Source organism: Acomys minous (genome assembly GCF_964271855.1).
Source record: "Acomys minous genome assembly, chromosome: 13".
NCBI lineage: Eukaryota > Metazoa > Chordata > Mammalia > Rodentia > Muridae > Acomys > Acomys minous.
Window position 1 is genome coordinate 106754154 of NC_140495.1, and position 18549 is coordinate 106772702.

General features: G+C 45.3%; 1 protein-coding gene and 1 pseudogene across 2 annotated transcripts in view; both read left to right on the plus strand.

The window, feature by feature from the left end:
- BTBD9 (BTB domain containing 9) overlaps positions 1 to 18549 on the plus strand; it is a 357812-nt gene that overhangs the window by 243950 nt on the left and 95313 nt on the right. The window lies entirely within an intron of this gene.
- On the plus strand, positions 3759 to 4385 carry LOC311580572 (large ribosomal subunit protein eL19-like; annotated as a pseudogene). The gene has a single exon. The product of its transcript is annotated as a large ribosomal subunit protein eL19-like (transcript).

Consider the following 18549-nt stretch of genomic DNA (forward strand, 5'->3'; position numbering starts at 1 on the left):
AAGATAGTGCTTTGTGAAGAACGGAGTTTTGAGTTGGATCTTGAACTGAGCACATTATGGAGCATAACAAACATGCTGGTTTATCTAGCAACAAAAGTGGGTAACACGTATTGCCCTCCGAGGAGTAGGTGGGCTCTGGCTGTGACTCTGACTTGAAGGTACTTGGGGATTGTAACAGAATGTTGGAAATGTTGTAAATTTATGGAAAAGCAAGCAGTTGGAAATCAGGCCACAAAGGATCTTTGCACCCATTAAACTATGATGTATCATAACTTGTATGCTTCATAGCTTGGTTTAGAGAAATGTGTCCTCTGCCACAGAAACACACATTTGGGCTTGGGGGCGTACATTAGTATTTGAAGATGAGAGTGACTAGGAGCTGCTCCAGGCTTGGCAGGGGCCCCTGCAGGCTTCCCTGCAGATGATTTCCGAGGATGCCGCCAGTGAGTTTCCACTGTGGTGGACCAGGGCCTCTTCCTTCCCAGACCAGTTGCTCAAACTAGATATGAGGGCTCGTTCTGTCAGTGAAACTTAACTGCTTGAGCCACTGTAAACCAGTGGCAGTAAGCAGACATTTATTAAGAGTCTGCCAAGTGTGCCTTAGGCACTGGGGTGAGGAGACACGGGTGCAGTTTCTCTTGGGAGGATCGTGTGTGCTAATAGAGGAGGATGACTTAAAGAGGCAACAGCACAGTGAAGTGAGTTGTGTGTTGGGAGGTGTCAGCAGGTGGAATAGGAAGACGGAAGGGAACAGGAGCCCAAGCCTAGGCTGAGGGGGTGGTGTAGAAGAGCCCCTGCTGTAGGACACGGACCAGGCTAAACACACACACACACACACACACACACACACACACACACACACACACACACACACACACAATCGTCAGTGCTCAGCATGTTACTCACTTTTCAGGCAGAACTGTTCCCACTGGGTCACTTTGTGCCCTAGAACATATTTCTATGTGGAAGTGGTTATATGCCACAGAATGAAAGAAAGTCATAAATCAAAGCATTTGCCACATCTAGTGGTGAGAGCATGAGGTAGGTGGGTTACAGCAAAGCAAGGGAAACTGCCATAGATTGTAGATGCTATTGCTGAAAAAGCTCATGGTCCACTAAGCTAAGGTTTTACATGAAGTTAAAAAGTTGTTAGGTCAGACACTGAAGTAAGAAAAGAAAAGTGAATGAACGAGGAGGACTGTTACCATCATGTATTAAAGCTTACACTGCATCCTGAAGGGTGCATGCTGTGGATGCAGGAGTAGATTCCAGATGCATAAAGCTGTCATGCAGGCAAGAGGAGGAGGGAGGAAAAGGAACACATTTACTAGTAGGAATGAAGAACCTGGAGAGGAAGCCATGTGTGCCCAGTGTATGCAGTAGGGAAAGGAGTGCTCTTACTTATTGCTGCAGGCTCAGTCGACCATCGCTCTATACCCTGGGTTTCATGATAGGAGAAGACTTAAGCGATCATCAGATTACTCTTTCCTTTATTTCTGTGGCTTGTCATTGTTGTTGGTGGTGGTTTTTTGGTTTTGTTTTTCAAGACAGGGTTTCTCTATGTAGCCTTTGCTATCCTGGACTTGCTTTGTAGACTGGGTTGGCTTTAAACTCAGAGATTTGCCTTCCTCTGCCTCCCTGAGTGCTGGGATTTCTGTGTCATTATTTTTAACATGTTTGGGAGATGAAGGGGAATACAGCATAAGGAAGGTCTGATAACACTTCCGTGGCCAGTAGACTCTGGTTGACCTTCATTTACACATTATATGGAATGTGAAGAGTCTTCAGTAAGTGGGTTGGGAAAACTGGGTATCCACATGCATAAGAATGAAAGTGAACCCACGTCACATCCACACAAAGCAACCGGAGAGAAATTAAGGACTTTGACCGAAGATCAGAGACTATAAAACCAATAGAGAGAACATCTCAGGGTAGCAGTGCACAGGCAGAGAAACTAGAAACCCATTTAGATGATGTTGTTATGAGTTTTTTTTCCTTAATCCCCAAAATGAATAGAAGAAAAGCAAAAGGGGGTAAGTGAAACTACATGGAGCTGAAAAGTCAAAGTAAACAGTTACCAGTGTGGAGATGGCCTTCAGGTGGAGGAGAATGTTTAGTTACCAGTGTGGAGATGAACTTCAGGTGGAGGAGAGCATTTAGCGTTACCAGTGTGGAGATGGCCTTCAGGTGGAGGAGAGTGTTTAGTTACCAGTGTGGAGATGGCCTTCAGGTGGAGGAGAGCGTTTAGTTACCAGTGTGGAGATGAACTTCAGGTGGAGGAGAGCATTTAGCGTTACCAGTGTGGAGATGGCCTTCAGGTGGGAGAAGAGCATTGAGAAGCTGTGTACCAGATAGGGATGATGCCCAAAATGTATGAGGGGGAGCTTAAGTAAGGAAAAAGCAAGGAAAACGAAAACCCAAGCGTTAAAAAATCTGTACCAGGGACCCAAGTGGGCAGTCACAGAAGAAGAAATACAAATAGCTAACAGGAGAAGGTGCTGCAGTCCTATGTGTTAGTGAAATGCAAATTCAAAGCCAGTGAGATATGGCTAGTCCCTGTCAGGATGGCTGTTATCAAGATAAAAAGAGTAAGCATTGATAAGGGTTATCTGCAGGAATGTGACTAAGCACTGAGGAAAACCATGGACGTTCTATCAAAACTAAGTTAGTGTCTGATACAGTCTCACTTCTGAGGATTTGCTCAAGAGATTTCAAGTCAGTTTAAGAGATGCCTGCAGCTCCCATGAAATGGAACATACACATGTGATAGGTTACACTCACATTACACATGAATCCTGTCACGTGACAACATGGTTGGGCTGGAGATCATGTTGGGCAGAGCAAAGCGGGCGTAGAAAAGGCATCATTCACCTGTGGATACAGCAGGCTGAGCTCACAGAGACTGAGCAGGATGGTGCTAAGGAGACTGTGAGAGAGGGAGGAAGTGATTGCCAAAGGCTGTAAAGTCTGAGGCAGAAAGAGCAGCTTTTTCCTATTTCCCAGCATGGTGAATATAGTTAATTATTATAAACTCAGATTGCAAGGAGGAAATTTAAAAGTTGTTCATTTCAAAAAAGTTAAATATTTGAATTAAAGAAATAGTAGCTGGTTTAACTTAATTAATTTATATTAATGAACTATGGCACTAATTGGTACCACTTAAATTCATAAAATTATAAATTATTAATTTACAGTTTAAAAAATACAAACAATATAGGAGTGTATTCAGTAATATAAAAATATTTCTGTTTAACTTTGATTCATTCTAGTTATCACTAGAATTGAATATCTTTTTATGCTTCTTGCCTCCCCTTAAATATTTTAAGTTTTAACAATTTTATATAAAAGTTGGTGTGTGAATGTGGACTTCTGTACTTGAGTATGCATTGGCCATGGATATCAGAAGAGGGCATCAGATCTCCTGGAACTTTAGTTGCAGACATCTGTAAGCTGCCAGATATGGGTCCTGTAGACTAAACCCAAGTCCTCTGCAAGAACAGCAAGTGCTCTTAACCCCTGAGCCATCTCTTCAGCCCCATTTCTCTTTTTAAATGAATTTCCTCACATGTTTTTTCCCCTACTTTCTCCTCTGACTACTTAGCTTTTCTCATAATTTGTACATTATGGACATTTATTCTATGCCTTTTACATATATTGCAAACATCTCCTAGACTTTGAGTTAGCTCTTTATACTGTCTTTGTCGTACAGAAAGTTTGGATTCTGGCTTTCCTTTCCTTTGGCTGCTGCATCCACAGCCATGAGTATGCTCAGCCTACAGAAGAGGCTTGCCTCTAGTGTCCTCTGCTGGTGAAAAAAGAAGGTCTGGTGGGACCCCAGTGAGACCAAAGAAATCACCAATGCCAACTCCCATCAGCAAATCAGGAAGCTGATTAAAAGATGGACTGGTCCTCCTGAAGCCTGTGACTGTCCATTCCTGGCCGGAAAAACACCTTGGCTTGACAGAAGGGTAGGCATGTGGGCGTAGGGAAGCAGAAAGGTACTGCCAATGGCCGCATGGCTGAGAAGGTGACCTGAATGAGAAGGACAAGGATCCTGTGCCTGCTCTTGAGGAGATACGGAGAATCTAAGAAGACTGACCACCGTATGTACCACAGCCTGTGCCTGAAAGTCAGAGGCAATATGTTCAAAAACAAGTGGATTCTCATGGAGCACATAACACCAGCTGAACGCAGACAAGGCCGGCAAGAAGCCCCTGGCTGGCTAGCCAGGCGTGGTGGTGCACGCCTTCAATCCCAGCACTTGGGAGGCAGAGGCAGGCGGATCTCTGTGAGTTCAAGGCCAGCCTGGTCTACAAAGTGAGTTCAGGACAGTCAAGGCTACACAGAGAAACCCTGTCTTGGGGGGGGGAAAGCAGGGCTAAGACCAAGGAAGCATGCAAGCACCTGGTGGAGCACCTCAAGACCCTATCCAAGGAGGAAGAGACAAGAAATGAAGCTTCCATCATGTCTGTACATAGTGGCCCGGCTGTGGCCTCACGTGTATCAATCATTAAAATAAAGCCTTTGTCTCTTGCCTTCTTTAAAAAGAAAGAAATAGAAATTTTGGATTTTGTATCAATCATATCTGTCAGTCATTTGTTTTCTTGCTTTTAGGTTGTATGATTCACTTCAGAACACACAGCCCTCCTCCACCCTGCCCACACTTGAGAAGTGGTTAGAGGTCAGTTAGAGTGCTGCCATTCTTGGGGTGTGTGTTTGGATCTCCATCTTAATCCATTTAAACTTTTATTTGTGCTTGGTTTGGGGTGGAGATTTAACCTTTAGTTCTAAAATATATGAATAGCTATTTTGAAATTCTTTAGTCTTCGCTTTCATTGAAAAAAAGCATATATGATAGTTTTACACAATCATTATAGCTGTTCTATTTTATGAGCTATTTTTGATGTCATGGTTAGGCTGTTCTTTTAAATGGTCTTTTCCAATGAACTTGAAAATCAGGAATCTTGTTGTCAGGGACGGTTTCCAATGAACCCCTTGCTGAGGATGCTGAGACAAGAGCAGCACTGTGTGACTGACATGTGTGGTGGTCAGATCTTCCTGGAGACAATGTGGCAGAGTCTTTTAAATATATCCTTGTTTTAGGTTTTCCATTACTATGATAAAGAACCATAACCAAAAACCACTTGAGAAAGAAAGGGTTAATTTTATCTTGCCCCTCTCAGGTCACACTCCAACACTGAGGGAAGTCAGGGCAAGAACTCAAGACAGGAACCTAGAGGCAGGAACTGACAGAGACCCTGGAGAAACGCTTCTTAATGACGTGCTCCTCCTGGTTTGCTCAGCCAGCTTGCTCGCTTGCTTGCTTGCTTACTTCTCCACCTCTCTCCTTCCCTCCCTTCCTCCCTTCCTGCCCTCTTTCTTTCTTTTCTTCTTATTCTTTGTGAGTTTCACATTGTGTACCTCAGTCCCACTCATCTCCTGATCCCCTTGTATCTGCCCAACCTCCCCCCAAAAATAAAAACCAGGCAAATAAAACAATAAAACAAAGCATAGAAAATATCTCGCTGTGGAAGCTGTAGGGGGTCACAGTATGTGCTACAATATACCCCTCTGTCCATACAACTTGACTTACAAATGTTTACTGCAGTAAGTCATTGATCAGGTTGAAAGTCTCTGGCTTCTATGACACCACCAATATTGGGTCCTCATCAGGACTTCTCCTGGTTTCCTGCTGTTGCCCTGTGTTACAGAGATCCTGCAGCTTTGAGTCAGCAGAACCAGCCCTTTCACAAGCCCCAACTGTTCATAGAGAATGTAGATGTTGGAGTGGGCCAACTTAAAGCCCTGGATCTGGGCCTGGGTGGTAGCTAAGCTGCTCAACCCTCCAGCTCTCCCTTATCTGTACCACTAGGGCAAGTTCTCCAGCACTGCTCCACCTAGGCCACCCAGTGCTGTCCTTGGCAGGAGGCAGGGTCATCTCTCCTGCTCCCATGCCCTTGGGGCTAGCTTATCCACACCTTCACTTCCAGAGTCAGCACCACTGTGCTGTCTAGTCGAGGTGCAGGGGCCACTATCCCAAGTGCTGCATCTGGTTTGAGGGGCAGGGCCCTCACTCTTGCCCTCACTTCCTCAGGTGGACTTACTCACATCCCATCCACCAGGGCCAGTTCTACTGTGTTGTTTAGTCAAGGTGTAGGGCCCCCCTCTCCTGCCAGCTCTCCACTCTATGGCAGGGCCAGCTCTTCCATGCTCTCACCTTCAGGGCTGGCTCAACCATGCCCTCTTCCCCAGGGTCACCTGTCCAGAGATGACACTGTCCATAGTGAGCTGGGTCTCCCCACATCAACCATTAGTCGAGAGAATGTCCTACACTCACCTACAGGCCAATCCTATGGAGGTATTTTCTCAATTAAGATCCCTTCTTCCAAGAAGACATTACCTTATGTCAGTTTACATAAGAACTGGCCAGCACAATTGACCCCTTGTCAACTTGATACACAAGCACATCACTTATTAAGCCATAACTTTTCCTTTCTTGTTATCCCCAAGATGCTATATTAATACTAATATTGCAAATTAAAATGTTGCAACTTTTAAAGGCTCCACAGTCTTTAAGAATTCAAACATCTTATAAAAGCTGAGTATCTTTGAAATATCCAAAATCTCTCTAAAATTCCAAAATCTCTTAACTGAGTTCCTTTAAAATCAAAACACAAGTTAAATATTTTAGTATCCCTAGAGGGAAGAACCAAGGCACAGTTATAATCAAAACAAAACCAAAATTCAGCAGGATCAGAGGTTCAGTGCTTGAGCCACTCAGGATCCTGTGGGCTCTTTAGGCCCCGAAACAGCTCCCCCTGGTACGCAGAGATGCCTGCTGGGCTCAGGCTCCTGCACTCCACAGCTGCCGCTGTCCTGGCTAGTTGTCCCAAGACACTGATATCTCCAAAATATTGGCGTCTTCTGCTGAAACTGGGCTGTACTCTATTACAGGGCTCTCTTCAGGGACTCTGACCCCTATTACATGATGCCTAGCCTCAACTTCTTTCCGTGAACCCCTTCAATACTGGGGTGTCTACTACAACTGAGGCCACCCTTTTACCAAAGGCCTCACCCTGACCTCTCCGAAGTCCCAAGCCTTAGCTATTCCCTATGACCCCTTCATGCGTTCAAAACCAGGAGCATTTGGGTAACTCTTACACATTGCCAAGTATGGCTGCCCCAGGAGCCTCCGCTCTCTAGACCACAGCTTCTGTGTGCTGACCCTGAGAAGAGGACTCTGAGGTACATGATCCTTAGTAGTGCTGGTCTCTTCCTTATAACTCCTAATTTCTTAGCTCTAGCCAACCGTAATCAATTGTCCTAGGAAAGCAAAGCTTTTACTTTAGTCGTTCTGATTTCTTTCTTTTTTTAATTTTTTTTTTTTTTTTTGTGGTTCTGATTTCTTAGCCAAGGCCAATTCTTCAGCTTCAGCTGACTAGAACCATGGATTCTTAACTCAAAATATTAAATGGCCCCGATGAAGTCTTTAAGGACTCTCAGACTTCCCTCTGAAACCTCCCAAGCCAAGCCTCCATCACGTGCACTGCTCTCAGCATTATCTTCCATGTTCCCACAACAGCTCTATAAGCTCTGAGCACTCAATGGATTTCCTATCCCATTTTCCACCCCCTCCACAGTTCTCCCCTAAAACAACGTGATCAGGTCTGTCGCAGCAGTACTCCATGACCTAGTAACCAGTCTCCGCCTTAGTGAGGGTTTCTAACTGTCTAACATGAAACACTGTGACCAAAAGCGGCTTGGGGAGGAGTGGGTTTATTTGGGCCTACAGTTCTCATCATTGAGGGAGGTCGGAGCAGGAACTAAAGCGGGAAAGGAACCTGGAGGCAGGAACTGAAGCAGAAGCCATGGAGGGCTGTTGCTTCCTGGCTTGCACTCTTACGGCTTGCTAAACCTGCTTTCTTATAGGACCTAGCACCATCAGCCCAGGGATGGCACCACTCACATAGGCTGGGCCCTCCCCCATCAGTCACTAATAAAGAAAATGAACATCAGACCAAGCTTATGGAGCATTTTCTCAGTGAGAGTCCCTTTTCCCAAATGACTCTAGCTTGTGTCAAATTGACATAAAAGTAGCTGTATAACCCTGACTTACTATTTCTACTAGTATGTTTCCTCTGTAAATATTTTCAGTGCATATTGTTTATTGTAACCCAGTAAGGGGAAGGACTACATGTTGCCCCAGAGTAAGGACACAATGGAATGGATCATGGCACACTCACATGTCACAATTTCTGTATAGCCACTTACAGTGCAGAAATATACATGAATGATGCTGATATTTTAAAATTAAATATTAGCATATGTGTCTTTACGTGTGTTTTCCAATACATTGAGCGGGAGAGCGGCCTATAGTTCCTCCCACTTCTGTAGGCTAGAAGCTCAGATCAGAGTGTTGGCAAACTCGCTTTCTCTGGACAGCCCTCTTCTCATCATGGAGTTGGCCATCTTTCCCTGTGTCCTTTTTTGCCTCTTCCTTTCTTTATAAGGACACTGGTCATATGTAGTAAGGTCCATCATTTTACCTTAGTTCTGCCTTTTTTGTTTTGTTTTGTTTGTTTTTGTTTTTTTTGTTTGTTTTTTGTGGGTTTTTTGAGACAGGGTTTCTCTGTGTAGCCTTGGCTATCCTGGGCTTGCTTTGTAGACCAGGCTGGCCTCAAACTCACAGAGATCCACCTGCCTCTGCCTCCTTGATGCTGGAATTATAGGTGTGCACCACCATGTCCAGCTTGGTTCTGTCTTTGAAGGCCCTATTGTGGGAGCCTCAGTACATGAACACGTTCAGTCTGTGTAGTACATAAAGAAGGCCGAACTGAAGAGCTTGATGATGTGGACTCCTCAGTAATACCTTAAAATACATTCTTTCACTTACATGTTTTCAGTGACTATGTGAAACGCTTTATATAGACGGGCAGAGGTGAGTGTGTCTCTGTGTCTTTGTGTGTTTGTATTGGAGTGATCTGTACAGCTGTGTATGTGATGTGTCATAGGCCATATATCAGTGATCGCCTCCTCACCTTAGCTTTTGAGACAGGATCTCACTGAACCTTGAGCTCATCAGTTTGGCCTGATTGGCTACCCAGTGAGCTCCAGGGACCCATCTCCTTCTGCCCCAGCATGTCACCACTCGTGGCCTTTTCATGGATGTTGGAGATTGTGCTGAGCTCCGCATGTTTACATGTCTCAGGCTCTTTACCATCAGAATCATCTTCCTGGCCCTTAATGAAACTAAGCTCATGTCGCCTTCTTTAAAGGAGAGATGGCTGAGTGGCAGTCAGTTTCTCAGAACTCTTATCTATGTAGCTTGTTCAGTTTGAATTGTCCTCTTTGTGGCTGAAGCAAAGTGCTGGCCTGCAGTGTGGTGACGCACCTGATGACCCTACAGAATAAAGCTAGTACTGAAGAGCCAGGCTGGAAGCTGTGGAGTACAGAAGAGCAGCTACTGTGTGCCTGAGTCTGCAGATGAGTCTAGACCGTGCGAGGCTGGGTGAGGAATGACAGCGAGCAGGGCCAGCGTGGAGCTCACTGGTTTGATGGTGCTGATCTCACAGGCTGCTACATACTCTGGAGCCCATTGAACTGTACATAATCAGTCTGTAGGCTGCTGCTGTCTGCATGTTAAGGGACGCTTTGTAAGTGGGAGGGAAGATTGGCAAAAAAAAAAAAAAAAAAGATTCCTGGAACCTTTGGCTACCACAGATCGCATATTTATTTACTAACATACGAGGCAGTCTGTGCTTTTGTGGGCCACAGGAAACTTTAGGGTTTGCTGGCTGTGGAAGCATATTGCTTGCTGCAGCAAATGTTTTGGGAGGCGTCTCCACCCCAGTGGGCCCTTCCCGCTGCATAATCCTGCGCCACAGGGTGAAGGTGGGGCACTGCTTTGTGTAAAATGGAGCAGTGACATGAAGATGGGAGCCTGTTAGGTGAGCCAGGCAGGGACACAGCAATCGCCTTGAATTTATTGGCTCATTAATATTGTGAAGATGGGTATGTTTCTTTTATAGCTGCATTAGATACTTATCTTACTAAGGACAGGAATCGGCACAGTGCTACAGGAGAGAATGTACTTAAAAATCACAACATTACCTATGGTAAAATTATCATAAAAACGACCCAGTGCTCAAGCGGGCCATGACTGCAATTCTGCCCCCATAATGACAGGAAATGGTCTTCAGTGAGGTTGTTTTCCATGAAACTGTGATGAAATCAACTAAAATGGTAATAAAGTAGAGTGTAAAAGTGAGGGACTCAAGTGAGATGTAAAAATGCAGAAGTGTTAGAATGCTCGCATTGACGTCCTCCAGAAATGAATCTGTAAACCAGCAAATATAAGGTGAGATTTTCATTCAGAAATGTTACCCCTGCAGCAGGTCCCACAGTGCAGAGGGGCCAAATGGCTGTTCCCTAGCCACAGCCCTGACAGGATGACTGCAGCTTAGCTATAGTGATGGCCTTTGATGACAAGCAATAGGTAGGAAGGCTCAAAGCCCCATTTCCTTCCTTCTGACTCAGCCACCCTGGGAGCATCTCCAGACTTTCTCTGGTACTGCTTTGAGGAATTAGTGTTCAGTAGATGTCAGTTACAAAGAACAGGAAGCAGCTCTCGGGGAAACCTCCATGAGCTGTGAAGACACACAAAAAAATATACATGATCAGATACTGGCACTGATACTATATTCAAAATGACAAGTCTTCCTCTTGTCACAAGAGGCCAGCTGCAACCTCCTCTCCTCCATAGCGCCAACTGTTTGGCCTTCCCATGCCCTCTCTAGTTCATCTCAGAGTTAGCTATCAGGGGCACCGTGACTCAAAATCTAGCTTTCCATTGCCCACAGGGTGAAGTGTAGAGTCCTTGCTGTGGTCTGCATTGTTTGGTGCCAGCATATTTGCCTCATCTGGTACAAGTCCTCAACCTGGCTTTCTGTGCTCAGCCCGGCAGCACTTCTTCCCATGGAGAGACCACAGGGCCTTTGCACTTGCCAGCCTTCCAGGAGCACTACTTTATGCTCCCCTCTTCCTCACCCTCACCCCATCATGCCTTGCCCTTTTGCTCAGGAAGTCTGTTATTAACTTGAATCTTCTGTTTATGTCTCTTCTCTAGAAAAGCCTTCCTTGTCTCCTTTTCTTGGTCTGTATTAAGTTTCTCTGTTTCTTTTTTTTGTTGTTTTTTAATAATTTTTAGTTGCATACAGTAACTAGTAAAAGTAAGACCAAATGTTACTTGTACAGAAAAACAAAATGAAACACTGTGAATTTGCCTGTCATGTTTGCACAGCAGCCATGCTAATCTCTGTATTGTCCCAATTTTAGAACTGCTGGAGCAAGCACTGTATCGAGTAAGTTTCTTTGTTTGATGTTCAGAGATCTGGACTATTCCTCTTAGACTATTTATTTTTGTTGTAACTATATATTTATTCATATTGTTTTTAATAGAAGGGACTCTGTGTGTGTGTGTGTGTGTGTGTGTGTGTGTGTGTGTGTGCGCGCGCGCGCGTGTGCCCATGTACACTGCTCTAATATTTCCTGGATTCTTGACAAATAGACAAAGACAGGGAGAAAGGAAGGGTGGAAGGATGGACAGATGGAGTGCCATGTTTTGTTTTGAGGACCAGATCAACCACATCCTGTTTCCACTCTGCTGCTGATTTTTTTATATAACAAGGAAGACACAGTATCTTGAATTTAATAAATTTGTGACTAATGAGAACTGGCTGCATCAATAAAGTTATTTCATGAAGTAGATAATCTCTGCACGCCTTAAGTTTCTGATCTAGAGCAAAAGGGAGAACCTTAGCTTGTAGCTTTTGGGAGAGTTGTTCAGTTTTTGAGTAAGAATCCTAAGTACAGGGTTGTGTTGAGGGCAGACCTCAGGCCACAGCATGTGCGCTCCTAGCCTGTGCTAGGCCTTCTCTTTTGACAGTCCCTCTCTGAGCCCTACTCTTGGTCCCTTCTTCTTTTAACCATAGGGCTAGTGTGTTTAATTATTTCTTTAATGTGCACATGGTTTTACAACAGTAAGGCTAACAGTTGCAGAGCTGCTCTGTGCTGTGCGGCATCTGCTTTGCACTTCTCATCCCATGTGTTATGGTCTGTACAAACTGGGCCTCAGGATTCTCGTGGCTGTGATCTACGCCGTGATTCTGTAGCGCCATGCCACTGACAGCTGCACCCAGCCTCAGTGCGGCAGTGTCTGTTGTCATCAAGTCATCTTAGCCACAAAAACTGTGATCTCTACAGTGTGTCTAATAGACAGTAAGGAGCCCTCCTGCGCCCCAGCAGACATTCATAGACAAATGGTTCTGGGTTTTACCCCTCCTGCATTCTTTCTAGATTCTTCCCTGCTCCTGTATTGCTGATGTTTATGGCTCCTGAGGGAAACTGAGTCATTTGAGCTTAAACATAACAAGACTGCCAGAGGGCAAGTGTGGCAAGGTTGGAATAATACGCAGCCCAGGAAGCAGGTTGGGGTTCTGTATGTTTGCCAGGTCCTAAGACTCAACTCCTGAAGGGGGGTGACCCCACCACTCCAAGGTCAGGGGTGATACATGACAGTCTCGTCCACACAGAAGAGCTGGAGAAACTGGACAGTATATACCCAGTCTGCTTAGTTTAGCCACTTCGGTCAGCACTGCAGTGTTAGTGTCTGGACTCAGTCTCGGCTACAACACGATCAGAATTCATGACACTGCTCTTCCAGCATCCTCCATTCTTCTGAGGACATATCGGACATATCACTTTAAACCGTAATAGTGATTTTCCTATCATGTTATTTTTATTTTTCAGCTGGCTGAAGACACGGCGCATGTAGAGAATATTATTCTTCAGACAGTAACTGCCTGGCACACACAGCCTCCATAATGGCAATTAAACTGAGCTCCAGACTGACAAACAAGCTGTAAAGCTGAAAGGCAGGATTTCTGTGGGAGATCAGTTATAATAATTTTATATTTGAGTGTTTTACATATGTGACATTTTGTATAATAAACAATTTGCTGCCTGCTTTTGACATTTCAAAGTTAATGTGGGGAAAGTTACACAACAGATCCATGAGCATCACCTTCTCAAGTGAAGTGGCAAATGGCTACCGGCCTCCAGGTTCTCAGGCCCCATTATTCCCCGCTGCACATCCTGAACCTCTCTGCCACCAGCCGGCAGTTCATTGTCTTTGATAAACAAGATAATTGATATAAATGGAGGTGTTCTTCTCTAAAATGGTTTCTCAATTGCAGGTTTTTCAGGCTGGAGGTATAATTTTCCTTGTGTCCCATTACTGTTAATCTCTAAATGGATAGATTAGTTAATCTGCCTGCCTTCCACAAGAAGACACTGGGTGAGTCACCCCTCAGCAAAGCCGACAAAACATTGGGTGAACTAGGGCACAGGAAAAATGATGAGCAGTCACACTGGTGCTGAGGAACATGTGGATTCTGAGCAGAAGGTTTAGAGCTGGGAAGGCAAGAAATAGAGCTTAGGGCTACAGAAGAGAGGTGTCCTCTGCAGGAAGAGGGCAGAGCGCTGTGGTCAGCCAGTCCTACCTCGTGGACACTGGGAGCCCACCAAGAAGACTCTGCAGAGCCACCACAGACTGCTTGCTGCTGCTCTGTTGGAGTGGGCCAGGCTTTGCAAACCTATCTTATATCATAAATCAGTATTCAGCCTTCTCAGCCTTCTGTTGGGCGGCTTTTTTTTTTTTAAATGAAATGTCAAGGATCTAGCCTGCAGAAGAGCAATGCAAGTTTGCACCCAGTTGTGAGGTCTGCTTTGAAAAACCTGCCCCATGCATGCATTCGTGCGTGCATATGTGTGTGTCTGGTGTGCCTTTGCCTTTCTATGCATATATACATGCATGCACATTCACACAGATGAAGTGCAATAAGGAGGACTGAATGGGAAAGTGGGTATGAGCTTGGGAGAGAGTACAAATGGACTCCCCATGACTCCCCAAGGGGATGTTGTGCAACTTGCCACTTAGAACCACGATGGTTTGAAACCATAATAAGCAACCTTTGGACTGCCATAGTCATTCCAATATTTAGTTTAAAAACCAGCTTGCACTCTGAGCAAGGAAAGTCACAGTAAGATGAGCCGTCTCCCAGGCTGGTCTTCTGTGGCAGGGTTATCACACCACCTTTCAGATCCAGCACGCTAAGAGTGCTTTACTGTCCAGTTTAATGTCATCTTTTCACTGAGCGGTGGGCCTCCTCCCGCCTCCTTCCACTTTGGAAAGGTTAGCCTTTCTTCAGAACAGTACAGGTTTCCTGCAACATCTGTCAGCTTGGCAACGACTACACCCCAAGGAGATGATGAACATTTGAAGACCATCTAAATACTGCGGGGGACCTTTCCTTTTCTCTCCTCTCCCTTTCTGCTCCTCTCTTCTCCCTCCTGTCTTCTAGGAAGAGTGGGACAGCCACCTGGCATTTTTCACTCAGTCATGCTGATAAATTAGAAGCCCACTTACAGCTGTGATTTTTTTTTAAGTGAGTTTTGATTTACTCCTTGTGTTGTGTGTGGAACCTTAAAACAGAACAGGCCTGGAAGGCAGCTATGGCCAGAAGCTTTTGTTTAAAGAAAGCGACTGCTTGGCCCTGGACTGTTAGCACAAAGAGGTTTCTTTGCTCTAATGACTCAGATGATCTTGATCTGATTCAGTAGGTCAGAAATTGCTGTCCCCAGCAAATATCGACCAGAAGGAACTGCTTTCTCAGTTATTCCAAAGCTGCCAGCTGCATATTACACTAGCAGGTGCTAATAGTTTTCTGCAGGTCAGTAGAATTGTTATTGGCTCTTTCTTCCTTTACCTGCATCGGTTTACAGTCACAAGGTGGTTCATGAGCTCACAAATCTCCCCTTGTGACTCACAGACCTGCAGTGCCAGGCCCACTCGCCATTCCGTTGGGGGAGACCCGGCGCTTGGTGACTGGGGAAGGACCACAGCAAGGGCTCATTTGTCTGAAACCCCAATCTCATCTGACTGACTGTCACAGGAGGCAGGGAGAAAAAGGGATGGCTCTCCTGCCGCCCCATAGAAAGCAGTCAGAGATGGTTAAATGGCTTCCTTCTGATTGCTTAGAGAATTGGACTCACAGTCGTGGTTACTTCTGGGCTCCCTGCTTTCCAGCCTTTGCCATTTGCCATGACTCTAGAACAGAAGATGGGGTGGGAAGGAGATTGCCATTTTCCCTTCAGGCCTGAAGCCTGGACACAGGAGGGCAGGAGGGCTAGAAGGCAGAACCCAGAACTTCCTAACAGATGTGAAACTATTCAGAATGTCATTGTAAAATGCCTTATCTATTTTGTGTGCTCCAGAGCACTAGGCTACTAAAGTAACTAAAAAGTAGTGAAAGGTAACTTGATTCTAGTTTAGAAAAGCCTTTAAAAAAATCATGCTCTGTAAATTTACAAAAAGCCATAGCACCATTTTATTTATTCTGTATAGATTAACCTTGGCCCCCCCAGAAGGTCATGTGAACTGTGGTTTCATGATGGCATTTTCTGGGAACTCTAACACTTGACTTCTGCAGTGCAGGTACAGCTGTCCTAGTGCATGCTAAACTAGCCTGGAAGCTGGGTGGCCACATTCCCCAGGGTCCCAGTGAGCTCCCCGCCCAGGGCACAGTCACCTCAACTCCATGGCCCTGATGGTGCTGAAACCTAAGAGGCTTGAGAGACAAATTGTTCCCTGGCCATGCCCTGCTTTGAGCCTTGTGGTCAGCAGCTCTCCCACTTCACCCACACGTGTGCTCCAGACAGTTGTGCTCTGCTGAGATACCTCTCTGATAGTCAGCCCAGGCCAACTGGGGGCATGGCCTCTGAGAACCCGCTCTTACTGTCAAACTTCTCTCTGGGCCTCCAGGGCTTTGGCAAGAAGCTGACGTGGAGTTTGAGCAGCATCCTCGTGCAGCTCCATCGGGACTTCTCTGTAATGTCAGTAGCCCACGTGATGTTCAAATACTTCACTTAAATGTTAGTCATTGATGCTGTTTAAGGAAACATTCAAGCATTCAAGACTCAAGGGCTGTTTGTGATCCTAGAACCAATCTGACTTAACTTGTTGAATTTAGAACCAGTTGCTGCCTCCAGCTTAAGGAAAAGCTACCAGGTTACTAAAGGGTTAGTTAAAAATAATAATGGCTTCCTAACAAGAACATTAAGCTTCTACATCTGTGGGGCTTTTCACAGCTTTTTGCACAGTCTTGTCTCTGGGCAGGGTAAAAAACTACTCCCCACCTACAACAGGACAAAATTGTGATCTGACAAACTGTTTAATCCAGTAACGTGGAATGGGGACATTCATTGGTTTCTACATATTTCAAGACATAAGGAAAGATAATCCTGTAAAAATGCCTTTCCTGCCCAGCTTCTCACGTTCCTTTCTGAAGAGTTACAGAACTTGCAAAGGCGTTTCAGTGACAGTTGTATGCTGGGTATTTTTCCAGGCTAGTAGTATGAATAACCCCTTCAGGGCAGAGTCCACTTCTCTGGCAGATTGTGTCATGGCAGTGGCACAGCACTGCCTGAGTTCAGACCCAGGGCTGTCTGTCTGTCTCTTCTTTGTGCAAGTGAAAATGCTTTTGTCCAGGATTTCAAGGCTCACCTAATGGAGTGAATGCCGCTATGACACACTGCAGTGGTCAGTGTTGCTAAGCATCTCATGCTTGATTTTTGAAGCTTTTTGCAAAATTTATCAGCTAAAGCCTCTAGTATTTAAACTCCAGATTGCCACAGAAGAAAGTCAACAGCGTGGCTGGTTAGTGTATTGTCTTCAGGGGCCCCAGTGTGAGGACAGAGTGAATCCACTGATCCCTGTCAGCTTGCGTATTTGAGGTCCTCTGTCCTTAGCCCACCCTCTTCAGCTCCTAAGGATGTCCTTCTCTGAGTTCTCATTTTCCAGAAAGTGCCACTTACTCTGCAATATTCAGAGCTAGAACCTCATGTCGACAGGTTTGAAGGCTGGGAGCACATTTGAAGGTTAGAAAGCTATTGCCTCTCTTATGCTGGCCAAGATGGAGCTCAGCATGATTGTGAAAGTACAGTGTGGGGAGTGTAGTGTGGACTAGTGTGAAATGGGAACTGGCGTGGGATGTGTGGATGGACACTCACCTACAAGAGGAAAACCAAGAAGAAAGCAGGGCAGAGGGCTGGGTCAGGGGCCTGGGCAGGGCTGTCGTCTCCTTTCTCCTGATGGTCCTCTGCGGGGACTGGGAAGTCAGTGGTACTGCCTGGATCTTTCTGGATTATGTTTGTGTGTGTGTCTTGCGGGGTGAGGTCCTTCTCCCCGAGGAACCTGGGAGAAGCTTTGGCAAATGATCACATGCTACTTGTAATCAATGACTTTCTCCTCAGCTGTGATGTAACACATGGTTGATAGTGATTTCTCTTCCAATAGAGAAAACCAGGAGTCAAGTGTGATTCAGCGCCGGCCTTGAGGAGTACATTTGTGCAGGGTTTTGATAGTTTTGAGGAAAGATGGCCTTGTTCTCTAATTAGCTATTGTTCGTTTACAGCTGTTATGCTGTTAAGACAAAACAGCTGTGGGTGCTTTTCCCTTCAGAAGAATGCAGCAGAAGGTTGGCCTGCAGTTGGCCTGGAGATGGGCCCTGGTGTTATTAGCCTCCTTCAGCTCAAACAGCAGTGAGACTGGGGAGATGTGTAGGTAGGACCTTAAGCTAACAATCGTCTTCCTTATGTTGTAAATCAGGAAATACTTTCTGTCTACATCTTGGCCCTCTGCTTCGAAAACCTTCCAAGAAAAATCTATTGTGAGATATTAAGCACTTGTTTGCTGAGTAAGTGGTCAGGCTGTTAGAAAGCAATTTTGTGATCCAGCAGCCAGGAAAACAGCGAAGAAAGCCCAACCCAAGCCCGGGATGTGAGGATGGCAGTCTTTTGTAAGAGCCAAGTGTTGCTTCATTAGGAAAAAGTCTGCTTCAAGACTTTTCTCACAGCTGGAGAGATGGCTCAGAGGATAAGGGCACTGGCTGCTCTTCCAGGAGTCCTGAGTTTGATTCATAGCACCCACAGCTGTCTATAATGGGATCTTGTATGCAGAAGTACATGCAGATAAAGCACCCATGTACATGAAATATAGAAATAAGCAAATCTTCTTAGTTTTATCTTTTGATTTTGGTGTGTGTGTGTGTGTGTGTGTGTGTGTGTGTGTGTGTGCGTGTATGTGTTTTAAAGACAGGGTTTCTCTGTATAGCCTTAGCTGTCCTGGATTTACTTTGTAGACCAGGTTGGCCTTGAACTCATAGTGATCTGTCTGCCTCTGCCTATATAGCTGGTATGGGTGTCCCTCAAGTCATGTCCTAGTGAGCTAACCCTGCCTTTAATAAATGTATTACTCCTGAATTAATTTTGCTGGCATGCTGGCAGGTGGTGCGACACACCTTTAATCCCAGCACTCTGGAGGCAGACTCACGGTGGATCTCTGAGTTTGAGGCCAACCTGGTCTATAGAGTGAGTTCCAGGACTGCACAGAGAAACCCTGTTTTTAAAAACCTAAACAAACAAACAAATAAA